The 12,380-nt window shown below is 43.5% G+C and overlaps 1 non-coding gene across 1 annotated transcript; it reads right to left on the reverse strand.

The window, feature by feature from the left end:
- Nucleotides 1–12,078: 12,078 nt before the first annotated feature.
- On the reverse strand, nucleotides 12,079–12,150 carry TRNAM-CAU (transfer RNA methionine (anticodon CAU)). Its single transcript has one exon. It is a non-coding gene; the product is annotated as a tRNA-Met (tRNA).
- Nucleotides 12,151–12,380: the final 230 nt, after the last annotated feature.

The raw sequence follows: 12,380 nt of genomic DNA on the forward strand, positions 1-12,380 counted from the left end.
CACACACACACACACACACACAAATTAGAGAATGTAGAACGTTTCCTTGATGAAATGCTAGTCTCTAAGTACACTACCAGGCAAACTGTAAAAGAGATCACAGAACAAAAAGTTCATAAACAATATAAAATTGCTTGAAGGAAATAGCTTTATTATTATTATTATGTGTGTGTGTATGTGTGAGAGAGGAGGGGAGGCATGTGCCCCAACCAGGATCCACCTGGTAAACCCTCTAGGGGGAGATGCTCTGCCCATCTAGGGCTGTTGTTCCATTGTTCAGCAACCAAGCCAGTTTTTTAGCACTTGAGGCGCAGGCCACCCCAAGGCCAACTTGCTCGAACCAATCCACTCATGGCTGTAGGAGGAGAGAGAGAGAGAGAGAGGAAGGGGAGGGGTAGAGAAGCTGATGGTCACTTCTCCTGTGTGACCTGAGGGGGAATTGAACTGGGGACATCCACATGGCAGTCCGAAGCTCTACCACTGAGCCAACCGGCCAGGGCCTAAGGAAATAGATTATTAAATCTTAAAATTCCTTCAACTTTTCATTAGGGAGATTTTTTAAAAAATTAGTTTTATTGAGGCATAATTGATACAACATAGACTACATGTTTAATGTATACGATTTTTTTTTTATTAACTTTTAAAGAGAGGAGAGAAAGAGGAGGGAGAAGCAGGAAGCATCAGTTCATAATTGTTGCTTCCTGTGTGTGCCTTGACCAGGCTAACCCAGGGTTTCATATCAGCAACCTCAGCATTCCAGGTCATCGCTTTATCCACTGCGTCACCACAGGTCAGGTTTTAATGTATACAGTTTGATGAGTTTGGACATATGTATACACATATGAAAGCATCAGCACAATATCTAGGTAATAAACATATCTGTCACCTCCAAAAATTTCCTCGTGTCTTTTTGTGTGTGTGTATTAACACTTAATATGAGATCTACCCTCTTAAGTGCAGGGAGATGTTTACTAAGTTGAATCAATTGAACTTCAGGAAGAGAAGACAATATACAAATAACTTAAGTCTATGTGACATGGACCCATTCATAGAGAAGCTGAAGAAGCAAGGTTCTGGGAAATGATAACAATTTCAGTTTATTGGGTTTGAGGTGCCTGTAGAAACCTAAATGGAGGTGTGCAATAGGTCGTTGGATTTTTGGCAATAGAGTCCAGAAGAAATGGCTGGGCTAGAAATCTAATTTAATAATAAGCTCCTCCATCAATAATGGTTGATTAAATAATTCTTCCAATTTCTGAGCTGAAGACAACTAAAGACGTTGTATGAAATACTTTTAACTTGAAACATTTATAATTTTGTTAATCAGTGTCACCCCAATATAGTCAATAAAAAATAAAGAAGTGCCTGACCGGGCGGTGGTGCAGTGGATAGAGCATCGGACTGGGATGCGGAGGACCCAGGTTCGAGACCCCGAGGTCACCAGCTTGAGCGCAGGAGAATCTGGTTTGAGCAAAGCTCACCAGCTTGGACCCAAGGTTGCTGGCTTGAGCAAGGGGTTACTCAGTCTGCTGAAGGCCCACGGTCAAGGCACATATGAGAAAGCAATCAATGAACAACTAAGGTGTCGCAACAAAAAACTAATGATTGATTGATGCTTCTCATCTCTCTCCGTTCCTGTCTGTCTGTCCCTATCTATCCCTCTCTCTGACTTCTCTTTGTCTCTGTAAAAAAAAAAAAAAAAAAAAAAAAAGAAGTACTTTTAGAAATGAAGAACTAGTACAATGTTGAGGAATTATTGGTGTTAGAGCAAGAAAGATCAAGAATGCAGAGAGTTGAGACCAGCAGTAGGACTGCTCTTACCCTGGAGTCATTTGCTGATATAGAATTAGTGGAAGAAAGTAGGGTGGGTGGGGCAATAAATAAAATCAATAAATAAAATCTTTTTAAAAAAAATCTGCAAGTGACCACAAACAATTTTTAAAATCCTTGCCATTAAGTAACTGTTTTATTTGTGCTAAAGTTACGAAAACAAGTAGCATGCAAATAGCAAATGTTGTAATGTTTGTCTCCAATTGAGACAAAAATTGGAGTCCAAATGTCCCCAAAGAGAACCCTGGTAAACTATAAACTACCTTCCTGTTTTGATTAGGATCCTGGAAGGTTGCACTCCTAGGGAAAATCTAAGAATAAAGTAAACTAGAAGTAGAAAATCCAGACCCCAAATATTAAAAAACCAAAATTAAGAACCAATTGATGAGTTTAACAGCAAGTTAAACTTGACTGGGGATCAAGTAATGATTCAGAAGAAAGGACAGAAAAACTTACCCGGAATGAAGCATGGATAAAAAGGAGTTAAGGCCCTGGCCGGTTAACTCAGACGGTTAAGAGCAGGGGTCCCCAAACTACAGGCCCACAGGCTGCATGCGGCCCCCTGAGGCCATTTATCTGGCCCCGCTGCACTTCTAGAAGGGGCACCTCTTTCATTGGTGGTCAGTGAGAGGAGCATAGTTCCCATTGAAATACTGGTTAGTTTGTTGATTTAAATTTACTTATTCTTTATTTTAAATATTGTACTTGTTCCCGTTTTGTTTTTTTACTTTAAAATAAGATATGTACAGTGTGCATAGGGATTTGTTCATAGTTTTTTTTATAGTCTGGCCCTCCAATGGTTTGAGGGACAGTGAACTGACCCCCTGTGTAAAAAGTTTGGGGACCCCTGGTTAAGAGTGTCTACTGATAATGACAAAGTTGCGGTTCAATCCCCAGTCAAGGCACACAAGGGAAGCAACCAAAGAATGCACAACTGAGTGGAACAACAGATGAATGCTTCCCTTCCCCCTCCCCTCTCTCCTCTTTCCTCTCTCTAATAGCTCATTTGGTTGGTTGGAGCATTGTCCCGGAGCCTGGAGGATGCTGATTCAATTCCCCAGTCAGGAGACATACAGGAGCAGCTCCATGTTCCTGTCTCTCTCTTTCTCTGTCTTTCTCAAAAAAAAAAAAGGAATGAAAACATAAGATAGGGTTAGACACAGTAGAGATATAGAGGATACTGTGAGACAGTCTGATGTACCTTTATTTGGAGTCCAGGAAGGAGAGAAGGAGGGAAATAATAAGATAGAAGCAGTATGTGAAGAGATAATGGCTGAGATACTAAAAAAGTGAATGAGCCCTGGTCCTATATCTGGTTAGAGCATTGTCTCCATATGCAGAGGCTGTGTAGTAAGGTACCTAAAAGCTGCAAAATTAATATTGCTATTTTAGGAGAAAAGGCCAGGCTTTCCTGTCCCGTCCTTCCTTTGGGGGGGGGGGGGAGAAGAATGTAGAAGTTTCTGGCTTGCAAGGACAATGGGTCATTTAGTTTTAACTATAGCAGGGGTCGGGAACCTTTTTGGCTGAAAGAGCCATGAATGCCACATATTTTAAATTGTAATTCCATGAGAGCCATACAATTATGTTTAACACTAAATTCAAGTAAATGTGTGCATTTTATGTAAGACCAACACTTTTAAAGTACAATAAATCTCTGAATTCTTTTTAATAATGTTGTTATGCTGTTGCTAACCAATGATGAATAAAGTACTTCTTACCATTAATGCGACTTCTGGTGCTGCATGGTTTTGCTAATGGCTTTGTAGTCCGGTTGATATGTGGTGAGATTAAGCTTCATGCAGGCATTGAGACTTCCATCTGTTAAACATGATCGTAGGTTGGTCTTAACATTCTTTAGATGTGAGAAAGACTGCTCACATGCATATGTAGAGCCAAACATTGTCAGTACAGCAATACTCACACGCTGCACTGTATGGTATATGACAGGAAGTGCGTTCCAAGTTTTGACAATCAGCTGGTCCGTGGGCTGAAATTTTTTCTTTTCTCCCCACTTGTGTTTGCTCACCAACTCTGCTTGCTGTCATGCAAGTCTTTCTGAATCTTCATTCAGTGACTTGAACTTATTCACCCACATGTCTGAGGCCTTCAGGTCAGCAGCTTATAACTCAAAATCTCTGACGGAGACACTGGGGATGTAACTCAGGTCAGTGCTGTCCACTGCACACTCGTGTGGATGGGTGATGAACTTAAAAAGATGAGTGCGCTCATGAAATTCTCCAAAGTGCGCTTTGAATGATTGCAGGAGATTAGATGTGAAGCCCGCTAGCTGCTGGAGATCAAGATGTTGAGCAGGGTCACTTGCTGTGCATGCATCTTAAAACTCTCCCAGTTTTTCAAAGTGTAGTTCAACAACCTGTTTCAATGTCGGTGATGAAGAGTTCCAGCTTGTTTTCAAATGCAAACACTGCTTGTTGAAGGGATGAGACTGTATTTCCAATGCCTTGCATTTTCACATTGAGCTGGTTCAGATGTTCAGTCATGTCCAGGAGATAGTAGAACTTCAGGAGCCACTCAGTGTTAGCTAACTCAGGATATTCGACACTTTTCATTTCAAGAAAAGTCTGGATTTTGCTCAGACAAGCCGTGAAATGGCTGAGCACCTTCCCTCTTGACAACCAACGCACATTGCTGTGCAGAAGCAGACCAGGATAATTATTCCCAACTTCATCCAGCAGTGTTTTAAACTGGCGATCATTTAAAGCTCGGGCAACAATAAAGTTGGCCACCCAAATGACCAGTGACATCACCTCACCAAGCTGCTCACCACACATCTGAGCACAAAGTGCCTCCTGATGTAGGATGCAGTGAAAACTTAGGATGGGTCTCTTTTCATGTTCACAAAGAAGCTCTACAAATCCTCTGTTTTTCCCCACCATGCATGGAGCACCATCAGTACACACTGAAATAAATTTATCCATCGGTAGATTTTTTTCTTTAGCGAACTCAGTGAAAGACTTAAATAAATCCTCCCCTCTTGTCTCTTTAATAGGCAAAACAGCAAGACTTTCCTCACGTAGTGTGTCACCGACAGCATACCTTGTAATCACTGAACTGGGATAAATGGCTTACGTCTGTTGACTCATCCAAAGCAAGAGAAAAGAATTTATGTCCTTCACTTGTGCTGCCTCAATTTGATTTGCCATCATGATGGTACGATCGTGAACAGTTCTTGTCGACAGAGGCATGTCTTTTATTCGTTTGATTCTCTTGTCTTTTTCCAAAAGGTCATCAAAAAGTTCATTGGCAACATCAAGTATGAATGTTTTGGCATACTCCCCATCTGTGAATGGCTTTCCATTTCTCACAACTGCTAAAGCACCAGCAAAGATAGCCGAATTCCAGTCACCTTGTTGGGTCCAAACACGGAGTTGCTGCTGACTAGCTTGCACTCTGCACAGTAGCTCTTGACATGCTTTCTTCCTGCTGTCCCCCACTGGATATTTCGATGCAAATGTAGTATGGTGTGCGTCGAAGTGCTGCTTTATATTTGACCGTTTTATCGATGCAATTTTATCATTGCATATTAGACACACTGCAGAACCTGCTCTCTCCATAAAGGCGAATTCCTCTGTCCATTCCTGCTGAAAAGTATGATACTCCTCATCTTTTTTTCTTTTAGCTATCTTCTTCGTCAAAAGGGTTCCTGCAATTAGCTATCTGACTACTTGATTAAAAGGAGGGAAGTTTACTTCCTGACCTCACAACGACCCATGTATGTTACACATTATCCAATAAAAAATTTGGTGTTGTCCCGAAGAACAGCTGTGATTGGCTCCAGCCACCCGCAACCATGAACATGAGCGGTAGGAAATGAATGGATTGTAATACATGAGAATGTTTTATATTTTTAATGTTATTTTTTTAAATTAAAGATTTATCTGCAAGCCAGATGCAGCCATCAAAAGAGCAACATCTGGCTTGCGAGCTATAGGTTCCCGACCCCTGACCTATATAGATTAAAGGTTGTCTGAGGAACTTCTTTTCTCTTTTAATAAGAGACAGAATTTACATACCACCCTACATTGATTTGGCTCTTTCTCCATCCCTGGAATCCTGAGAGTAACATACCTCTAGGCAGAGGAGGGGAGATAGATACTAAAAGATTTTAAATGTCTTTGATTGTGTTACCTTAAAAGTTTTAATGTTTCTATGGATTCTCTAAACAAATGTTATAAGCTTATGCCATGATGTTATGCTCCCCCCAACCTGTATGTGATCAAGGGTATATAACCAGCCTCTGAGATGTATTTGGCGCACACAATTTGGGTCTGCAAATGCCCCGTGTCAGCCATATGAGGCAGGCATATTAAATAAATCTCCTCCTTTAATAAAGTCCTTCAAAATTCGCCTGACCAGGTGGTGGCGCAGTGAATGGAGCGTCGAACTGGGATGCGGAAGGATCCAGGTTCGAGACCCCGAGGTCGCCAGCTTGAGCGTGGGCTCATCTGGCTTGAGCAAAGAGCTCACCAGCTTGGACCCAAGGTCGCTGGCTCCAGCAGGGGGTTACTCGGTCTGCTGAAGGCCCACGGTCAAGGCACATGTGAGAAAGCAATCAATGAACAACTAAAAAGTCGCAACGCGCAACGAGAAACTGATGATTGATGCTTCTCATCTCTCTCCGTTCCTGTCTGTCTGTCCCTGTCTATCTCTGCCTCTGTAAAAAAAAAAAAAAAAATTCATCTGGACTTGGTGTCTCTACGTAAACCCGTGGAATTGAGGTACGGGTACTTTACAACAGTTATTGGTTCCCTCCCTGGCCAGGGCATATACAGAGGCAGATCAATGTTTCTGTCTCTCTCATCCCCTTCCTCTTTCTAAAATCAATCAATAAATTTTAAAAAGTGGATGAAATACATCAAGCCACAGATTCAGTTTCAACAAACCTCAAATAAGATTTTTTAAAAACCCATATCTATACTCATCAGAATGAAACTGTATAAAAGCAAATAAAATATAAAATATTTAAAATATGAAAAAGAATATGCATTACCTTCAAAGGAGAAACCATTTTGATTGACAACTTATTTTCACAGTAAAAAGGGAAATCATAGACAGTAAGATGATACTGCAAATGTGCTGAAAGAAAATAACTACCAATCTAGAAAATCGTAGCCCCCCCCCAAAAAAAAAGTCCTTCAAAAACACAAGTGAGCACTGGCTGGATAGCTCAGTTGGTTAGAGCATCGTCCTGAAGTGCAGAGGTTGCCAGTTCGATCCCTGGTCAGGGCATGCACAGAAACAAAGTGATGTTTCTGTCTCTTTCTCTTGCTTTCTTCCTCTCTCATTAAAATCAATCAATAAATAAAAATTTTAAAGTACAGGTGAAATAAAGACTTTTTTTTTTTTTTTTCATTTTTCTGAAGCTGGAAACAGGGAGAGACAGTCAGACAGACTCCCGCATGCGCCCGACCGGGATCCACCCGGCACGCCCACCATGGGGCGACGCTCTGCCCACCAGGAGGCGATGCTCTGCCCATCCTGGGTGTCGCCATGTTGCGACCAGAGCCACTCTAGCGCCTGAGGCAGAGGCCACAGAGCCATCCCCAGTGCCCGGGCCATCTTTGCTCCAATGGAGCCTTGGCTGCGGGAGGGGAAGAGAGAGACAGAGAGGAAGGAGAGGGGGAGGGGTGGAGAAGCAAATGGGCGCTTCTCCTGTGTGCCCTGGCCGGGAATTGAACCCGGGTCCTCCGCACGCTAGGCCGTACAAACCCAAACCAAGAAAGTTAACCATTAGCAGAAGGGCACTAATTCTCAAACAGAAGGAATATTATTTCAGGTAAATAGTTGGAGTTGCAGGAAGGACTAAACAGTGTTAAAAATGGTAAATCTAACTGACCATTAATAATTTAATAAGCATTAATGTCTTGTGGGATTGAAAATATACAGAGAATTAAATTCTGTGCACATACACACCTATACCTATCCAAGAGAAGTGAATGCTTCTGACCACAAGAATCTTGTATGAAAATGTTCATAGCAGCTTTATTCATAATGGCCCGAAACTCAAAACAACCCCGATGTGTCTGTGTGCTTCTCAGCCAGTTGGAGGTTCTGAATTTGTCAAAAAGAGAAAGGACAAACTGGTATAAGTATGCAATAGAATGCTACTCATAAATAAAAAGGGACAAATTGCTGATACTGTAAATGCAAAAACGTGGAAGAATCTTGAAACATGCCAAGCAAAAGAAGCTAGGCAGAAAAAAGTATATACAGTGTCAGTCCATCTATGAGAAGTTCAAAAACAGAAAACGCTAACCTATGATAATAGAAATCAGAACAATGATTGCTGCTAGGGCAGAGGCAGATTTGATGAAGGGTGCACCGGGCACATGCCCTGTGCCCTGACTTCTGAAGGGCCCTGCAAAATCCCAACTTTACATTTTTTTCTAATGACACCAAATTTGGTTTCATATGTGCAATTTTAACATTAATAGTACATAATTTTTTTTAGCTTTTTTATTTTTATTTTTATTTTTTATACAGAGACAGAGAGAGAGTCAGAGAGAGGGATAGATAGGGCAGACAGACAGGAATGGAGAGAGAGATGAGAAGCATCAATCATTAGTTTTTTATTGCGACACCTTAGTTGTTCATTGATTGCTTTCTCATATGTGCCTTGACCGTGGGGCTACAGCAGACTGAGTAACCCCTTGCTCAAGCCAGCGACCTTAGGTCCCAGCTGGTGAGCTTTGCTCAAACCAGATGAGCCCGTGCTCAAGCTGGCAACCTCGGAGCCTCAAACCTGGGTCCTCTGCATCCTAGTCCGATGCTCTATCTACTGCGCCACCGCCTGGTCAGGCTACATATTTTTTACTTATTAAAAAATATGGTTAACATATTTAATATGGTTTATTTTTAGTTTCCATGTCTCTCTTTTTTTTAAGGGGCCCAATATTTTCTTCTGTGTGGGGGGCCTCAACTGATCTTAATCCACCTCTGTGCTAGGGGCAGGGCAAAGGGGTATGAGAGAACTTTCTGAGGTTATCTAAATGTTTATCTTAATATGGATGTTGGTTATATAGATGTAATGTATTTAAGTGAGAGGAGGGGAGTTAGTGAGACAGACTCCCGCATGTACCCAGACCGGGATCCACCCGGCAACCCCCATCTGGGAAGGATGCTGAATCAACCAAGATATTTTTAGCTCCTGAAGCTGACATCCTCAGACCAATGGAACTATCATCAGTGCCTGGTCAACGCTGGAGCCACCGGCTGTGGGAGGGGAAAAGAGAGAGAAGCGAGGAGAGGGTGGGGGAGACAAGGGATAGTGGCTTTGCTTGTGTTCCCTGACTGGAAATGGAACCAGGATGTCCATATACCAGGCAGATGCTCTATCCATTGAGTCAACCCGCCAGGGCCTAGATGTAATATATTACTAAAAAATAATCGAGCTGTGGGTTTAAGATCTGCGTCCCGAACCAGCGCAACTAGTAATTCCAGGTCCTGAGTGGGAACGATGCGGAATTAAAAAAATACTTTTAAAGAATTAAAGAATGGGTTCGGAAGGACTCTGCAAAGCTGATAGCAGAAACAGAGCGCCCTCAAAAACTGCTTCCTCATTTATTTATAGGACAAAGTGGGCCATTGGCAAATCATTGAGATCTCTGATCATGTTTCCAAGGCAACCCAAGAATTTTACCAAGTGCAGAGCCCTGGCCGGTTGGCTCAGCGGTAGAGCGTCGGCCTAGCGTGCGGAGGACCCGGGCTCGATTCCCAGCTAGGGCACACAGGAGAAGCGCCCATTTGCTTCTCCACCTCTCCGCGGCGCTTTCCTCTCTGTCTCTCTCTTCCCCTCCCGCAGCCAAGGCTCCATTGGAGCAAAGATGGCCCGGGCGCTGGGGATGGCTCCTTGGCCTCTGCCCCAGGCGCTAGAGTGGCTCTGGTCGCAATATGGCGACGCCCAGGATGGGCAGAGCATCGCCTCCTGGTGGGCAGAGCATCGCCCCATGGTGGGCGTGCCGGGTGGATCCCGGTCGGGCGCATGCGGGAGTCTGTCTGTCTCTCCCTGTTTCCAGCTTCAGAAAAATGAAAAAAAAAAAAAAAAAGAATTTTACCAAGTGCAGAAAACCCCCACCACACATAACATCTTAACTTTACACAAAACAGGATAGAAGAAACTTGCCTCCAGTCTTTCCAGGGGACATGGGGGGTAGGATGAGTATCAGCTAACACGGAGGTGTGGGGAAGGGCTTAGACTTTTGCAACTTAATCATGCAAGTGGGGTGGAGGGTTGGGCAGACTGTCTGCTTACAGCCAGTTCCCCACACCTCTGTCCGCCAAAAATCTAAACTGCAAAAACCCTGTTGGCTTTTCGGTCCCCAACAGATTTGTGATATAAATAAATCATATCTCAATAAGGTATTTTAAAGAATTACACAACAGCAATAGTATATATTCTGCAGATAGTGATGGTGGTAAATAGAAGTGTTAGGTAGGAGAGGTAGTTACCAGAGCAGAAAAAGGGGAGGGGAGTGACCCGGGTTCGATTCCTGGCCAGGGCACATAGGAGAAGCGCCCATTTGCTTCTCCACCTCCCCCCTCCTTCCTCTCTGTCTCTCTCTTCCCCTCCCGCAGCCAAGGCTCCATTGGAGCAAAGATGGCCCGGGCGCTGGGGATGGCTCCTTGGCCTCTGCCCCAGGCGCTAGAGTGGCTCTGGTCGCAACAGAGCGACGCCCTGGAGGGGCAGAGCATCGCCCCCTGGTGGGCAGAGCGTCGCCCGTGGTGGGCGTGCCGGGTGGATCCCGGTCGGGCGCATGCGGGAGTCTGTCTGACTGTCTCTCCCTGTTTCCAGCTTCAGAAAAATGAAAAAAAAAAAAAAAAAAAAAAAAAAAGGGGGGGGGGGGAGGGGAGAAAAAAAGGGGGTTATCCCACCCACAAAATGAGGGAGTCAGCAGTCTTAAGGTCTGCCAAGACAAAAGCACCAGATGTCCAGAAGGCCTTGAAACACTGTATGTTAGTCCTAATATCAAGGAAGGGGAGACTTGAAACCCTATACATTAGACCCAATAGGCCTGACCAGGCGGTGGCACAGTGCGTCGGAATGGGATGCGGAGGATCCAGGTTCGAGAACCCGAGGTCGCCAGCTTGAGCTCATCTGGTTTGAGCAAAATCCCACCAGCTTGAATCCAAGGTCGCTGGCTTGAGTAAGGGGTTACTCGGTCCGGCTGAAGGCCTGGGGTCAAGGCACATATGAGAAAGCAATCAATGAACAAATAAGGTGTTGCAATGAAGAACTGATGATTGATGTTTCTCATCTCTCTTCGTTCCTGTCTGTCCCTATCTATCCCTCACTCTGATTCTCTCTCTGTCTCTGTAAAATAAATAAATAAATAAAATCAATTAATAAAATTGAAAAATAATAAAAATAAATAAAAAATAGACCCAATAGCAGGAATACAAATCCTTGAAACTAAGAGTATATAACTCCTAAGACCTCAGCAAGGCAGGGCGCTCAGGCTAGCTGAGTTGCCAGCTTATGCATTGTGCCAACCAAGCAGCCAAGTGTATAGCTTGGCTTAATTAACTGCTTGCTTTGCTTGAACGCTGCACTGTGTCATTCTCAGGAGCATAACAAGAACGATGCGGGAGAAGCCCCCTTGAACTTGGGATTTTTCTGATGACAGAATTAAATTTTCCCTGCATTTTTCACAAGAGGATAAAAGTATTGCATAAAATTAGACTTTGCTAAGTTAAGGATGCAGGTTGTAGTTTTTAGGGTAGCCACTATAACTGGAGAAAAAGAATACATAACTTTCAATTCCCAAAGGCGGGCATGTAATAATAAACATTAATCAGTGCAAAAGAAGACAAGCAGGGGAAAAAGTATTACAGTAGGAAAAAGCACATAGTGTTCTGTTTGATTTGAATGCAAATACAGTACACCTGTATATGTGTCTGGTAAAATCCGCCAGTTTGTAGCGTGAGAAAAGAAGAGAAACGGGGGAAAACTGGGCATCAGGGATGGGTAGGGTCCTTCTCTCCTCGTTAGGAGCAAGGACTTCCCTTGCTCTTTTTTGGAAATCTCTTTCCGAAGCTGCCTCAGTTCCCCTCTTAGTCCCTCACCATCCAATCTTTTTTTCCTCCGGTTCAATCAGTACACCGCCTCCTTTTCCAAAGCCGCTTCTTCTGGCTAAAGTCCCTTCCTGTTCCACCATTTCATTTGCTGATGGCAAATACAACTTTCTACTTTTTTTTTTAAGCTTCAAGTTAAAAAGAGGAACCCCCTACTAGCAGAGGATGGTTTCGATCCATCGACCTCTGGGTTATGGGCCCAGCACGCTTCCGCTGCGCCACTCTGCTATCCGGAGGATAAACCATTCATAATTACCATAGAGAGTTTTCTACGTGATCGTTATACTGACTTCTTTACACAGCGCCGCCTAGTGACTTGTTAAAAAATGTCATCACTGTCAAGTCTGTTTTATTGGCTGGTCCCTGACACAGCAGGCATTTTTCATTGGTTCACAATCTATAGTAAACCAATAGGCATAAGCGGATGAGTAAGGAGGGAGCCAATCGCACCGTAGTTT

This window comes from Saccopteryx leptura, chromosome 2 (genome assembly GCF_036850995.1).
Source record: "Saccopteryx leptura isolate mSacLep1 chromosome 2, mSacLep1_pri_phased_curated, whole genome shotgun sequence".
NCBI lineage: Eukaryota > Metazoa > Chordata > Mammalia > Chiroptera > Emballonuridae > Saccopteryx > Saccopteryx leptura.